Source organism: Lissotriton helveticus, chromosome 7, assembly GCF_964261635.1.
Source record: "Lissotriton helveticus chromosome 7, aLisHel1.1, whole genome shotgun sequence".
In the NCBI taxonomy this organism is placed as follows: domain Eukaryota; kingdom Metazoa; phylum Chordata; class Amphibia; order Caudata; family Salamandridae; genus Lissotriton; species Lissotriton helveticus.
Genome location: NC_136068.1, coordinates 1256423810 through 1256449139, shown reverse-complemented (window position 1 = coordinate 1256449139; position 25330 = coordinate 1256423810). Strand labels below are relative to the sequence as shown.

The window sequence follows — 25330 nt, the reverse complement described above, 5'->3', positions numbered from 1 at the left end:
AAATATTAAGCATCACACGGCAGTAGAGCATTAATGGTGAGTTTTCATTTTGTAACTTTTTTCATTTTGATAACCGCTTTTTTCATCATTTTGAGTCTTATTCACTGGTATCCTTTTTTCTTTTTATTCATGGAACAACATGGTTCACATCTCTCAAATCACGTTAATCCAGCAACACTTGTCTGAATTTTGGGCAATCATGGAATGTCATTAATTAATATTATGCACAGCAATGTTACATGTTGATGTATGAGTATGTACAACAGAGTCCTTAGAAAATGTCAATGTTTGACGAATTTTGTTTATCATGAATATAAGTTTGTTAATTAATCAGCTAACTACCCAGTGTGCAGTCGGTCGCAGGCTAAATATGTTTTATTATATTATGCTTTTCAGTGCCCCTGACGAAGGGATAGTATCCCGAAATGCATTGGGACAGGATAATCTTTTCTGTACTTATTTTTGTAACTTTGTTCTGTTCATCAAATTAGTGAACTAATTGTTTGAGCAAAAAAGAATCAACAAGGATCATTTCTGATATATGCAAATGCATTAATTTTGAAAAAAAGAAAACAATATTAACATTAATAAACTTTTTGAAAATCTCAAGCATTGTCTTTCAATCAAGATTACAGAGGCAGATGGATCTCTGCCAAAGGTAGTGCGGAAAGGGTCTAATGATGACAGTCACTAGCATACATTCATCTTTCAATTGTGGAGATTGGCCGCTCCTCCCCTCCCAGCACACCCTCGCAAAAGTATGATACAATTGTGTTTATAAACAAAAAACGGAGTAAAAAGGAGTGCACTTCACAACCCTACTCATTAATAATAAAAACAGAGACACTTTGAAATAAAGACTCACATATAATATGATCACACATAAAGGCCAAATGGGGAAGTTGGGGTTGAACCCAGGTTTTATGGTTTCATTTTATATAATTGAGACACAATATGGGTGTCTAGTTCTCTCTCTTTTCTTACATTAAAGATCACTGCCTTTGCTTCGATTCGAGGTTAAAGTTTGTCAAGCAGAAGCCATATGAAATCCTTCCTGGATCAATTTGGGCTTCAGAGGATCATGAGTTGAGCCAGAGTCAAGCATTGACTCAAGTCTGGCTCAAGATTTAGTGGCTCGCTAACCTCCACTGAAAATTAGGGAGTGCAGTTTTTCTTCTAATGATTTTCTCGCAATCTGTAAGACAAAGGTGCGATCATATTATAAAGGCTGCACAAAGTCTAGCCTTTGGGAATATTTTAAAGGGATTATTTTTTGGAGTTCATATTACAATGGGTGATTTCCTTTGTTTGTGTACTTCCCATAGCTTAATGTTATGCACTCATGTAGTCTCAAACTTTTATGCCTCACGCATTGAAAAGTCACCAGCCGCCACTGCGGCCAAATCCAGTTACTCTCTCCTTCCTTCGGCCTCGTTCCCTTTATTTCCAGTTGGTGATTTGGGATCTAGAGCTGCAGAGGCATCATTTGCCATAGGTACTTCCTGCGGCTGATGCATCTATCAGAGTTATGAGTAACAGTACCCTACAGCACGTGCTTGCTGTCAACATGCTGGAAGGAGGACCACAGAAGTTAAATTAGGCCAAATCTTTGGGGCCAATTACGATGGCAGGCGGACATCGCACCTCCTAAAGGGACCGCCTGCAGTAGTTGCTGCTGTCCCACCAATTCAATTATGATGCGCCCGCCTGTGTGGCGGGCGCATCCTGTATATTTTACATTGCGGCGGGCGATGCTGCCAGCAGCACCCTTTGCAATGTAAAATATACCTGTGCTTTTACATGCACAACGTGACAGGCACCGCGCGGTGCCTGTCACATTGTACATGTAAAAGCAGGGGGGTACCATAGGTACCCCTCATGTGCACCCCACAGCCCGGGGGCCCGCAGCGGGCCCCCAACAGAAGGAACCGCCAGACTTTCCAAGGCGGCAATGCAGCCATGGAACGGCTGCTCTGAGCCTGCATCATAATATGGATGGCGGTGTCTTCCAGACACCGCCACCATATTAAACCCCTTTTTCAGCGGTGGACGGTCTTTCCGTCCGCCGCGGTGCCTTTCCTATTCCCACTGCCATCCTAATTTGGTGGTAGGAAGAATCAGGATGATGGCGGGAAATCTGCGACCGCCGGACAGGCGGTCCTCACCGCCGGCCCAGCGGTCGCGGATTTCCCGCCACCGTAATCGGCCCCAAAGTGTCCAGAGATTCTTACAACTCAATGCTTTAGTGCGTTGTAAATCCATAGACTTGCAACACATCGAGTCACAAACTCATCGACTAAAACTCATGGACAGCTTCTTTTACAGTGGGTACCACCTCATCAACAAATAACTCCCCTACTTGCACAAAAGAAATTAAACATTAAAGTGAGTTTTAAACTATTTAATGAAAATAAAAGATTGCACATATAAAAATCAATATTACTATAATATATGAGCGGATACATGTGTCTGTATTGTGCAAAACATGTTTGAAAATTGTACCATAGTTTCGATTTATGGCTGTTCATTTTTTATAAAATGTATGACCGGATTTAAAAAACAAAATAATGGCACTGCAAGTGGACAATAGCTTTTGCGGTCATAAATCAAAAGCTTCAGGGTTTTACTTTGCAATTCAACACATTAAACTGATTAAAAGATGAGGCATTAAACAACGAATCTATTTCAGTCTATGACTTTCACTCCATAGGAATGTCATTCGCATGTTAAATCTTTGATTAGATGAGCCAGCGGTAGGTGAAATTGACTTCATGAGTTTGTACTTCGATTAGTTAGAACAAAGTGAAAGCACACAGATCCGCCCTTTCCGGCAGAGCTGCAAAGTTTCATTACTATAGCACCTCTATTATATTTGGCCAAAGAGAGGAAAATATGAGAGGGAAAAAGTGTTCAACTTGACACGTTTTACTCATATTTTAACCCTGCCCGCACCATCGGAAAAAGGGCAGTGAAATCTGCCCAAAAGAAGCATTTCTTTGAGAATATACAAAATGTCCTAAATATCGAAATAAAAAATATAGACAGCAAAATTATCGCTTTTGTACAAACATCAACTATTTAAAAATCACTCAAATGAACATATCTTTACATCAAAATGTATTTTTACACTAGAAACATTTACTACACACATTATTAATATTATACAATATTTTTCTGATATATAAACATATTAAAGCATAAAATATTAGCAAAGCACACTGATAAATAATAAGTAAAAAACTTATTAAACATAATGCGTACAGTCTTTAACATTAAAAGCAATGTAAAACACACTTAACTAACAAACTCAATTAAAAAAAGAAGTTACCACTAACAACTTCTTAATTAGCTTTTGCCATACAGGGAAACCAGCTGCCAAAACAACACCAAAATTAACAACAACGAATGAAAACCGCACACTAATAAAATACACCAATAACATGAAACTAAATTAAATAAACACTGTATGAACACCCAAAAAATTATATTTAATTTGCACTTCAAACCTGCAAGAAAAATAAGGGGAAACTCTGCCAGATTGCTTCCAGAACGCAGATTTTCATTACAGAAAAAAGCTTTGGAACTGCACTAAGTAAGTAAAACTGCATTTAAAATATAACACTACTTCTACTATTCACCAACATATATATATAAAACATAATTCACTAATATCTCTCCCTTAATTTTATATCTCTTTTACAGATATCTTTTAAAGCACCCAAAAAATGGTACAGCAGTGTCAACAATAAAGTTACAAAGAAAGTAAGTATATGATATTTCTGTATTAAACTACTCCCTAAAATACCCACCCTAAGTTTCCACTTTTTCACAATTTCCCCACCACCTACAACACAATACAACAAAAATATTAAAATTATGTTTTCCTACCAACAGAAACATCTTCAAGAAATTCTAACTACAAGCTTTAAAAAAAATTGCAACAGCATTTTTATTTACATCAACAGTAACATTGTAAGTCTATCCAAAGCAATGTATTTGTATTTATTAAAAAACTATACTGTAATATTGTTATTAATTTTTATATACATTTTCTTTAGCACTAAAAAGACCACCATGACTGAAGGCGTACCATTGATTATGTCTCAAAAAGGGAAGATGTTATTATGTTACATGGGTTATGTATATACACAAGTAAAACAAACTGGTTTAAATGTGTTTTGGAAATGTAGCAAATATTATTCGAACAAATGTTATGGAAGAGCTATAACACAATAAACCACCACCCACCCCCAAATGTAACTGAGATTGAATTAAGAGAGGCTCTTGAATCCACAAAAGAAGCTAGCACTAGTACAGATGGAACTTCCACAGAAATATTAAAACAACAGTTACTAACTGTACCCCAACATGCATCTAGCCAATTACCCTCTATTGATTCTTTAAAAAGAACAATAGCTAAACAAACAGAAGCCACTACAACTACTACACATGCCCCTAAAACCTTTCAAGAGGTAGAGATTCCCCCTGAACTAAGCATAACCCACAATAATGAACCATTTGTACTATTTGATAATAAATGCAAAGAGAAAAGAATCATTATGTTTGTTACTGCAAACAATTTACTCAAATTACAACAATGCGACACATGGATGATGGATGGAACTTTCAAAAAATTTCCCAAACCATTTTATCAGTTGTACACAGTCCATGGTCTGTATCAAAATACTAGTATTCCCTTTATCTACACACATGGGAGAGTGGGTGGGTGGGTGGGAGGGTTTGGATGCACTGGGGGGTACTTATGGTACCCCCCTCATTGCCATGCACAACGTGGCAGGCACCATGCGGTGCCTGTCACGTTGTGCATGGCAATGCACAACCTGCCTCTTTAGCATTGCGGCGGGTGCTGCTTACAGCACCGCCCACTGCAATGTCAAAGATGCAGGATGGGACAGCCAGGGTGGCGGCTGCATTCTAATTGGTGATGCGGGACTGCCGCACCCCTGGCAGCCGGTCCCAGCACTGCTAGGGTGGTGGGCGGACTAAAGTCCACCTGCCATCCTAATTGAGCCCTAACTATCGATATTTCGTGAAAATATAACTAACACTTAAAACACACCAAAAACACAACCACCTAACACCAGACACACTACCTACCACCTAACTACATTCAAATTCAAGTAAAAACTTAGCTTAATTAAAGAAAATTACCCTTACCTTCCTCGACGCGACGCAGCTTCTAACCGCGAGCTTGTCCCCTCAGAAATGACCCAAAACAACAGTTAGCGGTTACAAAATAGTACCTGTAAAACAAATATGGCTAGTTAAATAATAGAAAAGTTAGAAATTAATTTAAAAACATATAATACAGTAATAAATAAATTATTTATATATTTTCTAAAAATATTATATTTTACTTATATGTTAAAAATAATGTAAACATTGTTCTACTTTGTATAATTACAATAATAATTAATATAAAATATATTATTTATTATTATAATTACTTATTTATTTGTATTATTTACAATGCTTTGCAAAAAAAGTTAAACATTGTTAAAATGTTAAATAAAAACTTACCTCTTCGAAAACATGTTTATATAAAATGTAACAATGTCATACTTATTATTATTAATCTCACATACATTATTAATATTAATAAAAATATATATTACATGTACAAAAATTGTTAACCACATAAAAGGTCGATTCCGATCCGGTAAAATCCCCTACGAATAGTCGTACGGAGTATTTATACTGTACAAATCATACACCTTCAACATCCCCGTACGTACGATGAAATACGATCCGAACCCAAAGCAGATCTCCGTACGAATCGTACAAAGACCATACAACTTAAAAATACGTACAATTCGCACTCAGAACACGCAGTACGCGACGTCCGTACGGATCGAAGCAGTTTTTTCCGACCCAGTAAGTACGATTCGTTACGACAACACTCCTTACGACTCTCTTTCTATGGGAGTTTAAAACATCCGTAAAAGCAGATTTTGACTCAAACCGCATGCGAAATGGACCCCCCGGGTACGAAAGTACACCCCATAATTGCAAGAGTACGGTGCGTAGGGGTACGGTGCATCGGGGTACGGTGCGTAGATGTACGGTGCGTAGGTGTACGGTGCGTAGGGGTACGGTGCATCGGGGTACGGTGCGCATGGGTACGGAGCGTAGGTGTACGGTGCGTTGGGGTACAGAGCATAGGGGTACGGTGTGTACCCCCATGATTGCAGGGTACGGTGCGTATGTGAATGTGTGGCTCTCAGTATGAATTGCTCATATGACGTTTTCCATCCGAATCGCGTTTTCAGTCCCCGGTCCGGATCGTACTTATCGGGTTGTACAGCATGTTTATGATTCGTACGGTTCACCGTGAGGGTCCTGTGCCATACGGATTTTCCCTTGGTTTTGTACGGTTCGCAAAGATTCTCACGTATTTTTTTCCTACGGATCGTACTACGCGATTTGGACGGAAACAGCTACAAATTTGATTCGCCGTACGGATTGTTTTCCCGAATCAGATTCAAACCCACAATGTTAATCTTTTTTAAATAAATCTGTATTATGTTATATTCTTTAATTTTTACAAAATATGTATTAAATTATTTACTGTTAAACATGCACAAATAAACTGTAAAATGTTATTGCAAAGTTATTGTATGTTACAAAAATGTTCTAAACAAAAATACCTAAAAAATGTTTTCTGTTACAAAAGATAAATACCTGTATCATAAAATATAACAATTTTAAAAATATGTATGTGAAAAAACATCATATGTGAAAAAAACATATATCCAAAAATAAAACTGTGTATTTATTTTGTATGTTTTTTCATGTGTATTATATTCCATTAATAAAAATACGTTTTTTACTCTATCTTATTATTAAAAAACTTAAGATCATATAAAGATTTACAAGTCTGATTATTTTTCTATGAATCTTTTTTTAAAAATATTTTCCCAAAATGTATATTTTAATGCAATGTATTTTTGTTTAACTAATATGTATTTTCGAAATATATTGCTATAATTATTGTAATTGTAAATATAGTAAATAAATTACTATACATACACATTAGCACTACAGATTTAAAAAAAACTATTTTAAAATAACAAACCTATAAACATATATAGTATAATATTCCTACACCAATTAGTATTAACTCAAGTAATGTGCTGTACACTACACATATATAATTTACTATTCTCACTCCAGTTAATATTAAATCAGGGAAGGTGCTGGACACTAAAGATATATAATTTACTATTCCCACTCCAGTTAGTATTAAGTCAAAGAAGGTGCTTGGCACTAAAGATATATAATGTTCTATTCCCACTCCAGTTAGTATTAAGTCAGGGAAGGTTCTGGACACTTAGGACTGTATTACGATGGACGGTCTATCCTTCCGCCAGAGTCCCCCGCCATACTAATATAGAGGGGGGGAAATGGGAAGCGGGCTGTGAATAATGGCAGGCGGATCGCCACCGCCATACGGGCAGTGGCGATCTGCCCGCCATTATAATAGACCCCTAAATATATATAATTTACTAGTCCCACTCCAGTTCAAATTAAGTCAAAGAAGGTGCTTGACACTAGAGATATGTAATTTACTATTCCCACTCCAATAAGTATTAAGTCAGGGAAGGGACTGGACACTAAAGATATGTAATTTACTATTCCCACTCCAGTTAGTATTAAGTCAGGGAAGGTGCTGGACATTAAACATATATATTTTACTATTCCCACTTCAGTTAGTATTAAGTCAGGGAAGGTGCTGGACACTAAACATATATTATATACTATTCCCACTGCAGTTACTATTAAATAAGGGAAGGTGATGGACACTACACATTAATAAATGTAATTGTAACATATTATACATAATTAATAATTGATAAAACCACTACTATCAATTTTTTGTATTTTTATTTGTTAAATATTTCTTAAAATAAAATATTACTAATAAATAATTATTATAAAACTAAAAAATTAGCTTTTTTATTATTATAAAAATTAGTTTAAATTAAATATTTGAATCTATTATTAAACTAAAATATATTCACTATATTTAGTTAATAAATCCACATGTAAAGTCATAATTTTCACAAATCTGTTTATCTTCCATATAACTTAAAAAATGTAAATTAGTTTGTATTTAATAATCAAAAATCCATGATTTCATAAATTTTACACACATTAAGGGGTCCATTTTGATGATGGGCGGATCGCCACCACCCGACCGGCAGTGGCAATCTGCCCGACATTTTTCCCCGGCCGCACGCCAATTACCCCCCGACCTACTACAATGGCGAGGGCCCAGCGGCAGACGGAAAGACCGTTCGCCGATTTACCGCAGGCAGGCAATAATATGGTAGCAGTGCCTAGCAGGCACCGCCCGCCATATTAGGGTGTCAGCAGAGTCTGGCATTTCCATGGCGGCGATGCCGCCATGGAAAGGCATGCGGTGTCTGCCTTTGGGGCCCCGTTGCAGGGGAGGGGGGTGCACTTGGGGGATACCTAGGGTACCCCCTACATTGGCATGCACAACGTGACAGGCACTGTGCGGTTCCTGTCACGTTGTGCATGCCAATGCACAACAGGCATATTTGGCATTGTGGTAGGGTTGCACAGAGCACCACCCGCCACAATGTTAGATATGCGGGATGCAACAGCCAGGGTGGTGGTCGCATCCTAAATTTAATAAAATATGACATTATATTTTAATACAATCCCCAGCCCTCTCCCTATATACACTATGTTACACTCATAAATTAAATATTTCAAATTAAATTTTTCCATTTCCATTTAATTTTAACATTTATTTTACAAATGTATAATTTTTTTATTATTAAAATACTCCCCACCCGTATCCCCTAAAAATCTAACATCCACCTCCTAAAACAAATTTTTAATTTCAATTAATTTTTTTTTATTTCAAATTTTATTTATTACATTCTTAAAAACACTCCCCACACTTACAACATTTTATAATTTAAATGATCAAATATTTAAAATGTAAATAATTCATTTTTCATTATTTTAAAACAATCCCCACCATTATCCCCTAAAATCCCAACATCCCGCTCCTAAAATTACATCAAAAACAATATTTTAATATAAAATAATACTATAACGATATTTTAAAAAAACAATATTTTATACATTCTGGGGCCAATTCTGATCCGGGTCCGAAAGCTCGCGACTGAGCTGGATCCAGAGTGTTTTCCAACCGAGCCAGAGTCCTGCAGTACCACCGAGCGAGTACGATGCAGCATTATGCTGCCAGACTGGGTTCGGTCAGACTCCCATTGAAGTCGACGGGAGCCAGTCACCCATGGGCTCCCATTGACTGAATGGGTACTTCTCGCACAAGGCCCCCACCTACAGCGGGTACGCATCGGTGCCATCCGCACCGTACATGCCTGTGTTCGGGAGACCCTTGGGTCTCCCCCTGTGTCTGAGTCGTAGGGCTGCGGATGACAGGGGGTCCGACGCAGACCCCCAAAGGCAACTTCCAGGACGTTTTGCGAGCCGGACACTCCGGCTCACACCAGCTGTCCAACGCATGCATCGTACTGGCTCGGTCGTAAATCGCATCCATTGCACGCCACGGTTAGCTTACGGCCGAGCCATACGGAGCGGTTCGGATCCGGAAATGACTTGGTCGGTGAATTTCATGTAGCTCGCATCCTACTTGCTTGCTCGTACAGCAGTATGAGTCAGGTGTAAAACAAGCATACGGCTTGTAGTTTTTCCAGCCAAATCACGTTCGGGGCCCTTCCGACCCCGATCGGAATCGGCCCCTCTATATTTTTTCCCTCAATATTTTACCCAAAACTAAAATTAATATTTTTTTGTTACGGTATTTTTGATTCGATATTTTATACTTCGATATTTTATGGGGAAAAAACAATATTTTTAACATCGATATATATAACATCGATATTTTAGTATTGTCGATTTACTAAACTCGATATTATGACTAGTTACCCTCTTATTACACCCATTTTTTCATGCAGGTGTGAAATGGGCCCAATTGTCTGAAACTTTTGTCACTCTTAGGCAGGGCCATTGGAATTATGTGATTCTTCAGCATTTCCCACATAATTATCGATTTGTAACATTTACCACATAATCCGTCATCCCTTGCATAATCAGAAGATTTTATCAAATAAAATGTTTCTAGTTCAATCGGATCAAAAGATATCAATAAAATGCAGCAACAGATGTTCCTGCGCATTGGAAGGTGCTTCAGAAAGTCTGACTGGTCATCTTTCAGTTGCTTATTGCTTTAACTGGTTGTTAACCGCATGCGCGCTAGCGGTTTTCCTGCTGCGCGCTGCGTTTTTAAATTTACCGCATTACATGACGAGCTCAGCTCGTCATCAGCGCACGGCACGTTACGCTCATGACGAGCTGAGCTCGCCATCAGCCCCGAAGGGGTTAAACTGGTGCTAAAGAGGTGAAATGTTTGCCGTATTTATCCTGTGTAAAAATGAGAAAATAATGAAATAAAAGTATCACAAACTATGCAGCGTAAATTGCCTTTTGTTGCCTCATAATTGTCCCTGCCATATAATGTGGTCCTCGCCTGCCACATTATTCTAGTGGGCCTGGTCTCGGGCCAACACTGCCCTTCTTTGATTTTGTGGCGACACCTAGCCTAAGGATACCTGATTTATCAAGAATATATCACAAAGGCAGATAGACTTTGTAGGGACCGTGCAGGAGCACGGCCTGGGACAGAGAGCCCCCACTGATCACATACACCATCCCCCACGGTCCACAATTGACAATTGATAGCTCTACTGAGAGGACAAGCAGACCTAATCCTGACTTCGAGTTGCTTCCAGCTCTGCTCTCTTGACAAGATAATTAAGCATCACATCTGTGTGCAACTCTGTTTAGGTGACTGTGGTCAGTGGCGTAACGAAACTTGAGGGGGCCCCCTGCAAAACACATGGAGGGGGCCCCCCCGGTGGCCCGGCCCACCACCTACCACTTTGCCCCACCGCCCAAAAATCTGGCATATTTCGATTTGAAACCTCCAACATTTAAATGAAATACCTCTATATTGTCTTTCTCAAAGTTCCAATGAGAAAGTGGGAAACCCTCTTACCATATAAGGTACACCATTTGTAACAATAATGTCAAAAGCAGATTATTTAACTGAGGCAGCATTCAGAACAATGCCAAGGAGCGATCCTATTGTTTCAGGAACTGCAGCAATAAGAACCATGCCAAGGAGCGATCCCATTGTCTCAGGAACGGCAGCAATCAGAACAATGCCGAAGAGCGATCCTATTGTCTCAGGAACTGCCTATGGCTGAAGAATAACTATGAAGGGTCTGAATTAGAATTGATATTAAAGGACAATAACATGAAACTTTGAAAGACAAACCCAAACCTGGAATTCCATAAAAACTCGAGTGACAACCAGTGGTGGCTGGTGTCATTTGAAAATGTTGGTGCGTAAACGTTGGGTAGGAGAGCACCATGGCGAGTGAGCGCAGCAAGCGAGTCTGAAATCATTAAAAGGGGGCTCGGGGGTGCTCCCCCTGAGAACATTTTGAAAAAGAGTGGGTAAATGGTGCATTTTTAAGCAAATGTGAGAAGCAAGAAGGTTAATAGAGCAATTGTGAAAGTGCAGTTATTACATTAATAAAGGGATGTCATATAACAACAACATGGTGGCTGCTTATTCAGTATCACCAGAGAGCTTCATAAGAGACTTCAAGATACAATGCAGAGAACCTCACAGATTTTTTAAATTTAAACTGCAAACAACTAAACAAACAACTAAACAGAAACATTCAAGAAGAAATATTATGATTAACGTATTGTTCACTTTCTGTAGACAAAATCTAGAGAAGTAGTCACTCTGCATTTCAAAAAGTTATATAGCGTGACCACGACCCGAAAGTATTAGCGCGGCTGGCTTTACATGAGCGCGCCAGTCAGTACACACGGAGGACACAATCAGTATCAGTCAGTGTCCTCCCTCCAGTCCTCATACACACAAAGTCAAGAACTGACTGGCGCGCTCGTTTAAAGCCAGCTGCGCTAATACTTTCAGGTTGCGTTCCCGCTATATAAACATTTACACTTTTGAAGCACTTCAAAGAGTGTGTTAACAATAAAGTATTTAGTTCATTTCATCATGGACTTTGCGAACTCAGTAACAGTGTTAATAGTGAGTTTGCAAAGTCCACGATGGAACGAAATACACAGGGACTAACTGGAAAGAACTACATATGTTTTTATTAGGCACAGGGAGATTCATGATTTTTCCCCAATCCCCAGTATCACAGGATGTTGAGCCAACAACGCCACGCTGACCTTCTCGAACCACACAAACCCAATATTGACAAAAGCAAAGGAAAGTTGTATTTAAAACAATCTGTTCAAGAATCATTTAATGCTATCAGGGCAAGACTCTACAGAACAGAGCTGGTTTTATCAGGGGGCCCCCTGAAAGTCTGGGGCCCTGGGCCGGAGCCCACTTTGCCCATGCTTCAAAAAGTCTCTGGATGGCATCTGACAGTCTTTTTTGGAGCACCTTCCCTCCGCCTTTTCCATGAATTCCCTCACTACACTCACCAACAATGCACCTCATCTCTCTATGGCGCCTTTCTGACAAACATTTCATTTTTTTATAGCGCTACTCATAGTTTACTTACACTTAGTTCTATGATCTGCATGCTACACGTTCTTTGTAGCAGGCATATTAACCCTATGCACTTTGTGGGTGGATGGAGTGCCCAATTGAGTGCACGGTGAGTGATGCGACAGTGTGAGAGTAGGGTAAGAGGAGTGACTGCAGGGTGTGTGAGGTGACCATATAAATTTGGGGGCGGATATAAGTGCAGAGTGGGATGAAAGAATGTATGGTTAGTGATGGGCTTGTTTAAGTGAGTTTGCAGATTCAGCAGTGAGTGGGACAGCTGAGTGAAGTGTGACATTAGTGCATGGCGAGTAGTGTGCTTGTGTGACGGCAGGGTGAGGTACTGGGTGAACAGCGCAAGTGCATTGTGAGTGCTGAGTGATGACTGTGAGTGCAGGATGAGCGGGTGAATGATGGGAGTACATGGTGATCAGTGAGTGCATTGTGATTGCTCTGAGTGCAGGGTGAGCGTGAAAGTGAAGGGCGTGAATGAGCAGTGAGTTGTCTGAATGCTGGGTGCATTCCCAGACACTTGAAGTAACTCAGCATGTTATTGCTGGCACCCTAGAGTTTTCAGATACAAGTTAAGCTATTGCTATTATGGCGTTAATCAGGGATCGAGGGTTGAGGAAATAAATCATGTGCTGATCCTGCAACAAACTTCCAGTCTTATGATTAGGGTTGCCAGATCATTATTTTGATGTCCCAGATGGGACAAAAATAAGCAGTCACCTAAAGCCATATTTTCAGCACATATCTCTATACTTAGAACAACAAATATAAATAGAAAGCACTTTTAATTGTGTTCTAGGGCTGCCTGAATGATCCATGACTGATAATTAAAGTGAACAAAGACAGGAAAGTCACATTACAAATCAATACATACTTTATTCATAATCCTATTTAGTGTCAAGACGAGGTCTTTACAAGCTCTTTAAACAACACACTGCTGGGATTTTTCTTTTGGCAACCTTACTTTATATTCCTTTTCATGAAATGCATTCTCACACTACGGCAGTAAACGTAAAATACAAATGTAAGGAATAGGCAGAGTGCGGGCTCAGGGGGTACTGGAACCAGAAAAAAACTAAGCCTTGGTAAACCAGTTTACAAAGGTATGTAAATTTGCAAATGATCTCTGCCCTCGAGGCAGTTCCCTTCAACCCCCTTCTTCTGGACCTGGAAGCTCAGGTCACCTGCACCCACCGCACACGGCACGCACCATTTAATTAATGAGGTAGGACTGTTACCAACACCGGTGAGAGAGTGTAGTGCTGCCTGTGTGTGCTACAGGGCTGATGGGGCCCCTGGAGGCTGGAAAACGGGGCTGCTGGAGGCATAACTGCCAAGGTTTCCGATTGCTTATGTGTGACATTTTCATAATTCAGTGTAATTATGAGTGACATTTCAACGACTAGGAGTGACACTTTCTAGTGTGCCAAATCAAGCAATGAAGACGAGGGAAACATATAAATATCAGAAATGAAACCCATTGAAGCAACAAGAAACTCTAAGAAGATCTTAAAACTGCAACAAAGCACCAGAAATGTAATGGCACTAACCTAGTTCCCTTACATAGGAGTGCTACATGGAGGCTGTGCTTTGCTGCAGCAGGCCCCAGAGTCAGGGGTTTGAGGAAAGCGGGAGTTGTGGGAAGTCTCCATGCATTGGGTTGCTACCTGGAGACTGTGTGTCACTGCAGCTAGGCCCAGATTCTGGGGTTTTGAGGGAAGCAGAGGTGTGAGAAGGCTACAAACACATAGCTGCCAAGAGTTCAGATTAAGTGACATTACCATGGATTCAGTGCACTTATGAATGACCCTCAACTGCCAAATGTGTGACACTTAGTGTGACATTTTCCTGCGAGCAAAACAAAGCAATAAAGTGCTAGGAAATACATAAATATTAGAAATTATACCCCTTTTAATCAATGAAAAGCCCTAAAATATCTTTCAACTGCTCTAAAACATATAGCGAGTCATTACTTGAATAAACTATGTTGCATGTACATAACTGTTTTATTCTATTAACTGTGAGCGTGCCATAACTCAAGAATTTAAATGTTTCACATAGGAAAACGGCACACAAGGAGTATCTCACATAAGCAAACTAAAACATGGCAGTTAACTCTAGTTTTAAATCTGTAATAGGCACAGTCATATGTTCACATCTCCCTACTTCCTTCGGTTGTAGCTATAGCTGATGCACCTCAACAACACACCTTGTCAACTGCCCCAAAAATGAAGTGACACAGTCAGCTGACTCATGGACACAGCCGCCGACAGGCACTTAACAAGGCTCACGGCAGTCAATGTGAGCTGGCAGCCATGGCACTGTAGTATATTAAAACGAGTCTCTTCAACCCTAATAAAAATTATGATTATCCCAAAAGCGTTTTGCGCTACTTGCCCAGCCCTGCAAACAGCAGCACGGATATGTTGCCTACATTTAAAAGTAAGAGAGCCAATACAGCTGACTCGTGGACAAGTAGCTGAACACTAGACATCTGAGGCACATAGGCCACTCACAGCAAGCACCATTATTTAACATTACTCCTCGACTCACAGACACCAAAAAATAATCAAACCCTGGCCCGCCGCCTCCCCCTTACCTCAGACGCACAGAACACACCACAGCAGGCCGCTGACACAGAGAGCTATCCAATGCTGCTCTGCTGCAAGACGCTGCCGTGCCACCTACTGTGTGTGAACTTCTGCTAGAGGGCCCTGGCAGGCAGGTGATCATGATCGCGCTGCAACTGCGAATTTAAAACCATATTATTGCAAAACAAATAGCAGAGAGATTATACAGACTTCAGGGGGCACTGGGACACACACTTACTTTGCGAGGCTCACTGCAGCAATTTGGTAAAGGGCCGCCTCGTGCTGGACCCTGCAGGCCCCGTCGGTGACCGTGACGGACTTACTTTGCTTCGGAGTTTGGTTCGGACAGTCACACTCGAGTCCTGAGCGTGGGCGGGCCTGGCTTTTTGTCTTCGACTTCGAGATGTGTTCGAATCAGTTCTTTGTCTTCTGACTTCTTCTTCACTATGGCTATGCGAGCGCGCCCCCTGCCCTGGCCACACGTGACGCCACACCTCACACCTGACCCAGTGTCTTACTGCTTATTGGGCCGCCGACAGTGTTGTACCCCTGGGCCCGGGGCCGCCTGCTTGGCATTTGTCACCACTCACCAGCAGCCCGCCCCCCACACGGCACGCGCATACGCGGCGCGGAACGGAATGGAATGGAAAGTGAAAGTCTACTCTGTCCACAGTCCTCCCTGTCCGCCATTTCATAGATTCGAGTGAGTGGCAGTGGCGGCTCAGTGTTATAAATGCTCACAGTAGTCACATCACACCCCGGCTGGGGCCCCCCACCATTTCGGACTTGCTCTCTACGGGGCCCTCACCATTTCGAAGACTCGGGTGGCGGCCCCGGCCGGGGCCCCGCCCGGGCCTGGCCTGCCTGCACCATTTTGTAGACTCCTCTCTCCCAGTCCCACAGGGGCCCCGGCCGGGGCCCGCACTATTTTCAAACACTCGCAGGGGCCCCGGCCGGGGCCCCCGCGGCCCGCACCATTTCAAAAGTCCGCACTGCGCAACATTTTAGAGCCACAATTATAGATGTATTGTAATAATTGTATGACGTGAGGAGGGGCCCGGCCGGGGCCCCCAGGAGCGCGAGGCCCCCCCGCAATGCGGGGCCTGCGGGGGCTTGTGTTACGCCCCTGACTGTGGTGGCTGGCATCTGCTGTAACCTGCAGTGCATACATTCAGATTTTCACAAGTTCCAACTCAGTCTTCCATCCTTTCGAGGTCAGGTAATTGACTATCATCTTCCTATGCTATCGGCTATTATGTACAGCGCTTAAAGATGGCAAAGAGGCAGCGCTATATAAACCAAATTGCTATTATTACATGACAGATGTGTAGGGCTTCTGTCTGGGAGATTTCTCCATCGCCCTGAACTACGGTGATTAAGGAGCCCAGTAGGTTTTAACTTTATTATGCTGCTGCTGTTCCTTTATCTGAGAAGCAGTGGATGAATCGGGGCATTTGCCGGTCTCGCTGAGGGCACAGATCTTTGGCCCATTAATCCGTGGTCCCGTTAAAGCGCTGTCTGAAACGTCTGGATGTTAAGACCATCGGCTTTGCTCTCAGACGCTTCTGCCTCTCTTGCCGCACGGAGAATGACTGGAGCAGCACAAACCCACAAAATCTGTCTCGGGAAATTCGGACATCGAAACCAAAAAAACCTTGAGTCTTATTCTCAATGTGTTTTGTTTGCTGAATGTGAATATAATTCGCAGAGTATAAGCCTCAGAGAAATGTAAACTCATTTAAGAATTAGGATCTCCAAAATGTCATGTAAAATGCAATTGCAGTCAGCCAAAAGGTATTATGCAAGACACAACCAGGTGGTTGATTAAAAAAAATAAAAACATGCAGTGCTGTAAAAATATGAGAGAACAAAGGTTAACCACCGCAAAATGACAACACATCAATATTAGGAGCAAAAGACATGTACAGCCCCAAACGTGTGGCTACTTATGCGAAACTATTACCTCCTCCCTTAAACCCGCCTCTTATGCATTGCGAGCAACACGAACACTGTGAAATCTAACAATATTTATAATTGGACATTGTTCAATCGCTCCGCAGCAGGGCAAGTGCCAATGATGCGTTGAAGCGTTTAATCATTATATAGGCTCATTGCCTATAGACATGCATAGTTAATGTATTCACCCCGGGAGCCCATCTGCATATTGCAGTCTGAATCTGAAATACTTTTGCCAATTTATCGTTTCCCTAAAGCAACCTGTGGATATGGAGAAAGCATCGCTGTCAATACCGAGTTCATAACACCGCATCCACTGCTCATAAGAAACTTTCAATCTCAAGATTTTAACCATCACTCTGATTCTGTTCTGAACTACCAGCCAGACTACTAACCATTCTCTCGATATTCTCTCTTCTAGTTATTATACGTGAATTATTTGAGGTCTCCAAGCGTGAAGAGAAAATCAACTTCTGCCTTGCTGTCAGTCTAGTTGGATATGAAATAAATGCTCTATATCTTCCGGTTCATTACAGACTTCCGGACGACCCAAAGCTCAATACTCTTCTGCTAGGTTTCTAAGAAATGGTGTGGAATATCAATATTATCCTCTCCTGGCCAATGAACTCTTTGGGGGAGATTTACTAACTGTTTGCGCCACAAAAGTGATGCAAAACAGCACGAAATCTTTCTTTTCCTAATTTACTTTCCATCGCTAAACTTGTTTAGCGCTGGAAATAAAGTAAAAACGCTATGTGGTGCTTCGCATCACTTTGCACCATTGGGCATTCCAAGGGTGGTGCATGGGTGTTCCCAAGCTGCCACCCAACGTTTGTCACACTAAACCCAATTGACTAAATACAGTAGATTGGGTTTAGCGTGAGAAAACTGCTCCCTTTGAAGCTAGGCGCAAGGAAGAAGAAAGCATTTCATTTCACCCTCCTTTTCTGACTTTGCATGCGTGCTGCACTGTGCAGCACTCATACAAAGTGGGAAACGCTTTCCCTCGAGGCTAGGCATAGTATGTTTTACAGCGAGGGTATCCTTCCTGTACAAAACCTATGCTGGATTCACACACACCCTAGCGCTGTTCACTTCCTTTTGCGCAACGCAGCACAGCCTCGCAGGGGGCTGCGCTGCGCTGCATGGAGATTTTGTACATTTCCCCCTTAGTTTGCACCACAGCTATTAGTAGGCCTGCTAATTTGATGGAATTCTTCATGATCACAGTAACCGTCCAGCCACTACCTCCCACGAAAAGAGATGCCCAGTTTGTATTGAGGTGACTTTGGCACAACATTCAGAAATTGTCATCTTCAACTGAGAATGGGCGTCGCAGGATGAGACAAAAAGCTGTACTAAGCAGCATGCACATCATCTCTATTTACACTGAATATTACATTCGGACTCAGGGGACAATGGGGAACACATGCCAGGCCATGCTTGCGGACGTGCCCCATTTTATTTTCAAGGGAAGCAACAGGAGTGCTCTTTGATTCCACCTCCAGATCCCTTTAGGTTGTATGGAGGACTTGTGATATCAGGACTTTACACCTGGAAGTCATGTAATTTCCGTGAGGTAACTTTTCTTTTACTCACCTCCTTTAGATCTATATTTTGACATACGAGGCTTCAAGAAAATTATTGCAGGTGTTCGTAGTATTAGACTGGGTGTCTGTAGTTTTTGTGGTCTGACTTGGCACTGCAGCTATCGCTAGACAATTGTGTGAGAATCACCAGCAGGGGGGGCTTTGGCTCTGCCCACATGTTGGGAGCCAGGAGTTCATGTTTTGATTGGGAAGATTGGGGGCTCACCAGACACTCGGGGGCACAAGCAGCGGACAGCGTCTTCCTGCACAGGGGGACAGCCTACCTTTTCTCCTGCTCACGGACCCAGCAAACCAGCTCCACCGGCCGTGAGGGGCCAAAAAACTACATCCCCCAGACGCCCTAGCGGCGCACCAGCGGATTTCCGCCCAAGGAGGCGTGATTAAAGGACAGCAGTCCCGGCAAAGCGGGGGGCTCACCAGACACTCGGGGGCACAAGCAGCGGACAGCGTCTTCCTGCACAGGGGGACAGCCTACCTTTTCTCCTGCTCACGGACCCAGCAAACCAGCTCCACCGGCCGTGAGGGGCCAAAAAACTACATCCCCCAGACGCCCTAGCGGCGCACCAGCGGATTTCCGCCCAAGGAGGCGTGATTAAAGGACAGCAGTCCCGGCAAAGCGGGGGGCTCACCAGACACTCGGGGGCACAAGCAGCGGACAGCGTCTTCCTGCACAGGGGGACAGCCTACCTTTTCTCCTGCTCACGGACCCAGCAAACCAGCTCCACCGGCCGTGAGGGGCCAAAAAACGACATCCCCCAGACGCCCTAGCGGCGCACCAGCGGATTTCCGCCCAAGGAGGCGTGATTAAAGGACAGCAGTCCCCGCGTCGCGGGACCGCGCGCGGGGCGAAGCCCGGGCAAAGGGCGGGCCCTCTGTGGCCCTCGGAGGCACAAGGAGGACGGGACGGGCCACCACTCTTGGCCCCATCATATGAGAAGGTACAGCCACTTCATTATCCTTTCAACCCCTTCCGTTCTAACTACCTACACTGGTGCCCGGGATCCTGTCTACCACCTACTATGTCCATCTGGGAAGAGCTGAACGCCCTGTGTGGCACAAACTATATCCCGGATGCTTCTACCCCCCCCATAGTGACCAGAGTCACTGATCAAACAATTAGCACTCCCCAGGCTTCCCCCAATACTACCCTCTCTCTATCCAATAACTGCAGCCCCTCTTTACCTGGCCACAACCCAGCCTCATCAACGTTGGATAAAGCTGAGACCCGACCAAATGACTTTGTATCCCCCCTACAATTGACTCTTTTGGCCCAAATCGAGCGCCTATTATACACTGCTCTATCTCCATTGATAGCAAAAATCAATGATTTGGGGGACAGGCTATCCAGGATCGAAAAATCTGTAATAAGGTCAAATCCAACACCTGGAAACGCTGTTATATCTACATGTTCTATCCCCGCTAACATCCAGGAAAGGTCTATCAACAATGCTCCCAGGATACCTCAAACCTGTGACTCCCCTGTTATACCACCCATTCTATCTGGTCGTAGTGATACTCTGAATCCTGAACATTCCCCACATAGAGTTCCTATTATCTCAGCAGAAAGAGGGCATCGTATTGATCTACCCCCTGAAGCCGCCCCATATGTCACCGTTCTTTCTGGGGTCCCTGCACTCAGCCCAGGCACACGTGAATTACATCAGGACCTACTAAATAAAGCCATTTATTGGCTCAATAACAATAGACCATTACCATCCGCGCTAGATGGTGGGATACTGAGTGTCAGAAGGGTGGGGTGGCTTGGTCATCTGCCCAAAAATGTTTCGGGGGACTTGATTTTAATCAAATTCAAACGTAGGAACATTACCCCCTTTTTGCGTTCTACCCAGCCCAAACTTGGAGATGGCTCCATCTGTATTTGGGACCTGCATGACTTTTACCCTGGTTCCCGAGTACCAAATCACTATAACACTGGATGAAAAAGGGGGATTCTGTGTATCTTGGGTTACTGATTTGCTTTGAATCGTTGATTTGTTAAACTATTTTAGTTGGGTCAAATGTATTTCCTTTTAATTATGCAATGTTATGTTGAGTTATTTTTGTATTTATGTATTTGTTTTTGTTGCTTTTATGGTTTTACTCTCAAAAGCCGAATAAAGCTTATTTTGACCTTTTTGATTGGGAAGATTTTGTGTGCTTTCACAAAAACGACCTTTTCCACAACACATCTGCGAAAATGTTGTTTATTGATCCAGCTGCCTGAGATTTAACTGTAAGGGGCACGCACATGACACTGTAATGCTTTTAAAGTGTCTTAGGTAATTACATAATTGATGTTTTCTTTTCTGAGGCAGCAGCACAGATGGGAAGAGGGCAGTCATTCTTTCTAGTCACTCGCAGTGTCTGCTCTGTCCACTCAGCGTCTGTGGCTAGGATATCCTTAGATTTGGGGTCTGGTTGGTTGGAATCTCAACACTGCATCTAAAATCTGAAGAACATTGTAAGGATCGGGCTTTATGAGTGTGAGAAAAAGTACTGTGATGCAGCCATTGACTGGTTCTGTCTTTGCTGATCTTAAGAACATTTAGATGTATGCTGTACTTAAGTGCCAGAGTGGATGCAGGCTAAGCTTGTCAAAAGTGTTGGGGCATATTGGGCTTAGGTGAGCCCTACTAGGGTACTAGAAAGCAAAATCAACACTGTTCTAGAAGCTCGGCATTGCATGATTTCGAATTGCAGCAGGTCTCTCAAGACTCTCAAGCTTATAATGGGCATAATGACATTGCTATAGGACGGAAGGAGTTAGCCTGATGAAAGACTGCACAAACCAGAACTAAACGCCTCTATTGATGGCATACAGGACCTCCTGGTACAACTTTCACACTTGAGTATTCCTATGTAATTTACTGTAGATACTGAACTGTAGTTGTTCACACCATTAAGCCCAGGCAACAATCAACTGCTAACGAATTGCTCACTCTGCCACAAGTTCATCTTGCCTGAAGATAGCCATCAGTGCTAGGCACCATAAAGTTGTTCGCCTATCAAAGAAAAGTGCAGTGCTTAATTTGAGGAGGTGGTTTCCGGTGCTCTGCACCCACACTTATTGGCAACACCAGCATTAATGACAGTCTGCCACATGGTGGCCCTGTTTGTGCAATTTAGAGAACACCATAACAACAGTTGTTTATCAATTCAACATACTTTAAAAACGACCGATACCTGCCGCTCAAGCTATTCCTATAGCTTTGGGGGCCGGGAGTAGTCTGAATTGTCACTCTTGTGTGTGATGGTTAGTAGGTGTGCTGGTGCTCTCACTGGCTGCGCTGGTTGGGGCAATGGGTGGCGCAAGCAGCCTTGGCCTCCCGAGGAGGGCCTGCCCCGGCACTTATTTATTTAACAAATTAAGCATTGCGAAAGTGGTAGAGCATCATCCGCTGTTAAACTAAGGGAAAGTTCCAAAACCAGTCCTTCGTGGAGTTGTACATATCAACTAGCAGTCCCATCATCATCTTAACGTGACATTGTCCTAGAAGCGTCTGAGCTGAGGTTTCCCCTTTCGGATTACAGTCACATACAGTGGCTCTACAGCCAGCTGGCAGAGCTCCTAGAAAACCAATCCGCCAGATATTATTTTTACCCTTGCATGTATGCAGGTGTTAAATGGCGCTCGACTGCAAGGTCGTTTACGCGCTCCTTCAATCAGCCGAAAATCATTGGGCTTTATGCCAAGTAATTGTTACAAAGCTATTTATAAGTTTTACTGTGTCTAAAATGCCTTATCAGCATTTGTTACAGAATCAGTCATGAACCCGTAAAAGAGCAGGACATGTATGCAACTATATGCCAGGCTTATTGATCATGACTGAAAAACCTTGGTCCAATGACCTGTAGTTGGGGCAGAATCTGTTGTCTTTGCTCTCCTGTAAGTAGCCTTCCATTGATCGGGTCCTTTTCTGTTGCCTTCTCTTGACACCACTTTCTCAGAATTAACACTGTGCAAAATGTGGATAATTACAAATCATTTTCTGCAGTAATACCCAAGATTACTTTTTAAAGTTCATCCAGATCCTTGTCCAAAGCACTGGAATAATTACATATTGATGCCTTCTCAGCAAGACCTTTACTACAGAAGCTTCCAATTATTTGAATAAATGGTGTATCTTAGCCATTGCATCTAGGAATGTTTCATTAAATTCACTTTGGATCTACCCTTTGCAGACAGTGAATAGTTTTCTAGAGGGGTTCATTTTGCTCGATGAATAAGATCCCTTTGACTGAAGCACAAGATCTTTGGCTTTCTGTACTTAGCTTTGCTCTAAGAACAGTCACTAAGATGTTCACTTCTGCCAGGACACCGAGGGGCTTATTTATGACAGCCCTGTGTCACTTTTGCACCACGTAAAGTGATACATGCCTGTCACAGGACTCTCACAAAGATTTATGAAGCCATGCAAAGACACCTTGCGTGACTTTGAGTGGGCTCATAAATCATGAGTAAGGTGATGCAGCGCATATCACTGCCTCACCTTACTCTGTGCCCGGGAGGCACTCCTTGGGCGTTGTGGTGGGTTTTCCCACACAACCCTCATGGAATTTGGCATTGCCCTAGATTTACAAAAACAAGTCAACCTGGGAGAGTGCCAAATCCATACGCCTCCTCGTTTTTATCTCTTTCCATGTGTGCTGCAATCTGCAGCACACATGAAAAGAAGAAAACGCCTCTTAGGATTGTTTTTGTGCAGGAAGGTGCCCATTTCTGCGCAAAAACATTCCTGCCTGCAATAGAGGCACACTTGCACCATGGTGCACGGGTGCTTTCATTGGAGCTAGGCTGTCAAAATGGCGCCAGCACAGGCAGAAAGAACAGTGATGCACGGTATTGCTTAAATACTGTGAATTGCTGTTCCTTCACTTTAGCTTAGGGAAGCGCAGCAAGGTACCTTCCTGTGCTGCCCTTCACCAAAATGCCGTAAATTAGGCCCTGTCAGTTTATAGCAAATGGCAGCATCTGGTTCCCACCTATTATATGTGAAGAGACTGTGACAACAAGTTCTGCTGTGCTACAAAGGAACTTACATAAATCTGAATAGTATTTCATAAAAAGTCTATATTTTGTATAGCATGCTCTTTCTAAGGCCCTGATAAGGAGTGTAGATGTTATTTAGCTCAGCTGATAAATAACAATACCATGGAGTACGTAATTTATCAGGTGCAATAAATAGCACCTATTACAAGTTGCAGAATTTGGTGTTTATTGCAGCAAAATCCACATCGCATGGTACATAATGTACATATTTCCCTTTTAAATTTTAGCAGGTTTGATCTGCCTTAATTTAATGAAGCTTGAGGTATTTAATGCATTCGATAATTATCGCATACATTAAATACTTTCAAATTCGTAATTCCGGCCCATGCGTAAAGAGGGGTTTAGGCATGGGTCAGAATTAACCTTTTCTCCTTTCATTAGCTTTATTTATTTCCAGTTGAACTAGAAGGCAGTGTTGGTGGTGTGGGAATTTTTGTGGCTGTCACTCTATGCCATTCTATGCCATTCTACTGGGGTTCTATGCCAATCAGCTGGGGTTTATTACAAATAGCTCATAAAACAGACAAAATGCCCCACCCCCAAAATAGTTAAAGATTATTTTGGATTAAGCGAGCAAAAAGCCTAATAAAAACATTTTAATTAGTCAGTCATCATATGCCATGCCCAACACATGCTACAACCAACACATGCTACAACTCATGCCCCCACAATGTTTTACTGTAGGCGGATTGGTGTTTTTTACATGTGCCTCTGGCAGAAAGCTGCATTGAGTATTGTGGTGGGCGTGAGGTATGTATGGTGTGAGTTGTGCATTGCATGCCATAACTGACAAATGTAATTTATTTTAGGTTCTGAATCGCCCCGTTTGCGAGCATAAGAATGCCTTTTACAATGTATTAAACTCTAGGCATTCGCAATTAGGGTAATCGTAATTTTTTGCAATTAACTAAATTGCAAATGCAGTTCATGTAGCAATTGCAATGTGGGAATTTGCATTTAGGAATCGCAAATTACCACCAACTTCAAGTTTGTGGTAATTTGCAAATTCCTAGAAAAATGCTAATTTTTGCATTTTTCTAAATGCAATGTGTCGCGCACACATGCCCTTCGGGTATGTATGTGTTCCACATGTGCACACTTACCTTTTTCAGGGGTGCATTAGGGTGGCCTTTTGGCCCCCTATCACCCTTGTAATTGCATTCGCAATTCTCGATTACCAATTTGGTAATCGCAAATTGCGAATGTCTTCCCATTCATTGATATGGGCCTATAGGCCCATGGAAATGAATGGGAAGTCATTCCTTAATAGCGAATCACAATTTGGGATATACTAGTAAGGAATATGAAGGATTCACATATTTTTTTCAAATCCTACATACATTGCATTTTGCAATTCTTAAATAGCGAATAAGTAAAATTCGCTATTTAAGAATCGCAAAACCAATTCTTGATAAATCTGGCCCTATATGTGCTAGGACACTTGTATTTCTGGACAGACTCAACAGAG

The 25330-nt window shown here is 42.3% G+C and overlaps 1 long non-coding RNA gene across 2 annotated transcripts in view; it reads right to left on the bottom strand.

Annotated features, from left to right (window-relative positions):
• Positions 1 to 25330, bottom strand: part of LOC144767321 (uncharacterized) — a 670339-nt gene that overhangs the window by 279266 nt on the left and 365743 nt on the right. Inside the window, exon 3 of one of the 2 annotated variants that reach the window (XR_013598148.1) lies at positions 5179 to 5264. The exons of the other annotated variant lie outside the window; for it this stretch is intronic. This is a non-coding gene — a long non-coding RNA (uncharacterized LOC144767321). The remainder of the gene's footprint in view (positions 1 to 5178; positions 5265 to 25330) is intronic. 2 annotated transcript variants of the gene reach the window in all.